A 3,224-nucleotide genomic window follows, 5' to 3' on the forward strand; every position below is an offset into this window, starting at 1 on the left:
TTTCTTCCTTGGCTGCTGGAGGTCCCTTTCAGCCAACTCTGCAGCATTTGTGTTGTTCCCGGGTGAAAATCTCCCCTCAGAAGTGTCTTTGCAGTTCTCTCGGGAACTTTTCAAGTTGAAGAAGGAGGGTGAAGAGTGTGATTCAATCCCCAGCAGACGGCTGGAAACAATTCAATGGATGGCATTCTCGTTGTTGGCTTGTTTGGGAACGCCGAAGCACCTGCAGAAGGAAGGCAGACCAAAAGCAGGATTCAGTTGCACAGCCAATTTAGCAGCAATATTTCAAGCCACACAGGTCTGCAGAAACAGTAAAACGGTAAAAAAATAATAAAAAGCTTCTTTGTGACAATTAAGATTAAAAGATTAAAATGGGGTTAAAGAGGGGGTGCAGCAGAGCCCAGCAAAATGTGATAATCCTCCCTCTGTCGGTCATCTTCAACCCCGCCTTGGGACATTGTCACTCTCAAGTGTTCTTTCTCCCCCTCAATGGGGAAGACCCCGACCCTTTCTGCCCTCCCTCTGGGGGAAGGGGCTGCTCTCCCTGGAGCACCTCCTCGGACCTTTGCCTGGGATGACCCTACCTGGCCGAGATGGTCTACGACTCCCCCTCCTTCTCTTCTTCCAGGCTGGCGATGTCGGCCAGCGTGTCGGCGTCATCGTCCTCCTCAGCAGAATCCTACGAAAGAAAGCAGTTTGGTTAAATGGGAACCAGGACGCCAGCTGGAGACCTTTGGGGTCGAAAACAGACCCAGTGATTTATATCCCTTTCAGGTTAAAACCATTCTCGCTGCGTATCTAGGACTTTCCCTTCTCCTCTCCCCACTCTCCCCACTTTTCCTTCCCCCCAACTTGAAATATAATACAGCATGGAATGTTTCAGGCAAGCCTGGATGTCTCTTGGTATTCTTGGGAATCTCACAGCAATTCTATCACCTCTCCTTTCTTTGGCCTTGAGTTCTCTCAAATGTGATCATTGAATATAAGGCCATATATAATTGAGAAGAAAATAGAATATAGTCTACTGTATCTATTCACAGCAGTTAGGTTAGTCTGGGCCCAAGAATGGAAGAAGGAAGAGACACCAACGATGGATGAGCTCTTAAAGAAGGGATCGGACATGGCAGAAGTAGACATGCTTTCAGAGGCACTACGGGATCAACCAAGAGACTTTGTAAAGCAAATCTGGAAGCTGATACATATTTGGGCCCAGAAAAAGACAGGAGCTTGGGGGGAAATTAGTCTATAGCGAATCAGTGCTCACCGGAATCCCCTTGAAGATATTCGATGACCAGACGACGGTGAAATCTCTCTTCCATAGGGGAATGAAGGATGTTCAGCTGGTATCTTTTCTTTTTCTCTGTTTGTTTCATTAATTATCTCTTAGATTGTTGTTGTTTTTAAATTTGTAATAATAATAATAATAATAATAATAATAATAATAATAATAATAATAATAATAATAATAATAATAATAATAATAATAATAATAATAATAATAATAATAATAATAATAATAATAATAATAATAATAAAAAGAAGGTGGGTGAAGAGTGTAATTCAATCCCAGCAGATGGCTGGAAACAATTCAATTGATGCCACGCTCCTTGTTTGTTTGTTTGGGATCGCCGAAGCACCTGCAGAAGGAAGGCAGATCAAAAGCAGGATTCAGTTGCACAGCCAATTTAGCAGCAATATTGCAAGCCACGCAGGTAGGGAGAAACAGTAAAATGGTAAAATAAAAATAAAAAGCTTCTTTGTGACAATTAAGATTGAAAAATAAAAGATTAAAATGGGGTTAAAGAGGGGTTGCAGCAGAGCCCAGCAAAACGTTGTAATCCTCCCTCCGTCAGCCATCTTCAACCCCGCCTTGGGACATTGTCACTCTCAAGCCTTCTTTCTCCCCCTCAAAGGGCAAGACCCTGACCCTTTCTGCTCTTCTTGAGGGGGAAGGGACTGCTCTCCCTGGAGCCGTTCCTCAGACCTTTGCCTGGGATGACCCTACCTGGCCGAGATGGTCTACGGCTCCACCTCCTCCTCCTCCAGGCTGGCGATGTCGGCCAGCGAGTCCACTTCCTCATCTTCCAGGCTGGGGATGTCCTCCAGCGTGTCGGTGTCACCAAACTCCTCAGGAGAATCCTACGAAAAAGAGGGATTTGGTTAAATGAGAACCAGAACTCAAGCTGGAGACCATTGGGAACCCCCCGCTTTAAGGAGCCCTTGCAGTCCGGAACTGCAAGAAGGTCTGGTCTCTTCAGAGAAGGGAGCCGTGGGGCGTGCCAGGGTTGGGGGGCATAAGGGATGCCTCCTTCCTCCACCCTTTGACCTCCCATAGAAGGGGCAGCTTTTTCTTCCTTACCAAAGGTGGAACGTCCTCCATTTCTTTGAGGAGTTTGTTCAGGGCCTCCGCCAGGGCACTGCAAGAAACAGAGGAGAAGAAGAGTCTAAAGCCAGTGTGTGGAGCTAGAAGGCCAGCCCAGCCCCACCAAGCCATCGAACCATCGGGGCTCAATTCCCTGCACTGGGTGGACAGATCCCTCTGGGATGCAGAGAACAGTTCCTAAGGGCAAAAAAGCCACGTTTCCTTCTGCTTTCTTAAGAGCCTGTTCGGGAGTGCCCTGGCCTCCAGGTCTGGCGTTGGAAGAGAGGAGGACACCCTGGCGGGATTCCCATGGAGCAGCATCCATAGTGTCCTCGATCCAGGCGCTTCCCTGGCAGCAGGCGGCTTCCTTTCCTTGTTCTATTTTTTAAAAAACCTCCTGAGGAGCTAGATCAAGAATGCAGGGTTTCTTCCTGGCTCCTTTCTCTGGCTTCTTGGGAGGAAAATTAAAAAGGCCAGAAAAAGGGAAGGTGCCCTTGAGCTGCCAGGCAGCCCAATAAACCAGCCAAACACTGAAACCGACAAGGAGGCAAACGACACGTGAACCCAACCAGGAAGCTCCCTGGGTTTGTTTAAGTCTTCCTATTCAATTAAAACCTGGAGGGATCCTCCGTGAGCCCCAACCCGCCTTTTTACACATCAAGCCAGAAAGAGAGAGAGAGAGAGAGAGGGACAGATTACCTGGGTGATGGTACCATTGCTTGTGCAGGGAGGCTCTCGCTCTCGTCTGTGGTGTCCGAGAGGGTAAAGGGCGATGTGTATTCTGAAGAACTCTAGGAATCAAAACCAAGCATTCACACATTTAGTACAAAGCAAAGTGATCTCCATCCCTTTGGGAACCCTGCTC

The 3,224-nt window shown here is 47.5% G+C and overlaps 1 long non-coding RNA gene across 2 annotated transcripts; it reads right to left on the minus strand.

The window, feature by feature from the left end:
- LOC140702310 (uncharacterized) lies at nt 1–2,130 on the minus strand. 2 transcript variants are annotated; one of them, XR_013538792.1, is made up of 4 exons: nt 2,003–2,130; nt 1,262–1,634; nt 582–676; nt 1–220 (listed from the first exon to the last, which is right to left on the minus strand). It is a non-coding gene; the product is annotated as an uncharacterized LOC140702310 (long non-coding RNA). The 2 variants fall into 2 exon arrangements; XR_013538791.1 differs by lacking the exon at nt 2,003–2,130 and having other exon boundaries at nt 1,262–1,916.
- Nucleotides 2,131–3,224: the final 1,094 nt, after the last annotated feature.

This window comes from Pogona vitticeps, chromosome 11 (assembly GCF_051106095.1).
Source record: "Pogona vitticeps strain Pit_001003342236 chromosome 11, PviZW2.1, whole genome shotgun sequence".
In the NCBI taxonomy this organism is placed as follows: domain Eukaryota; kingdom Metazoa; phylum Chordata; class Lepidosauria; order Squamata; family Agamidae; genus Pogona; species Pogona vitticeps.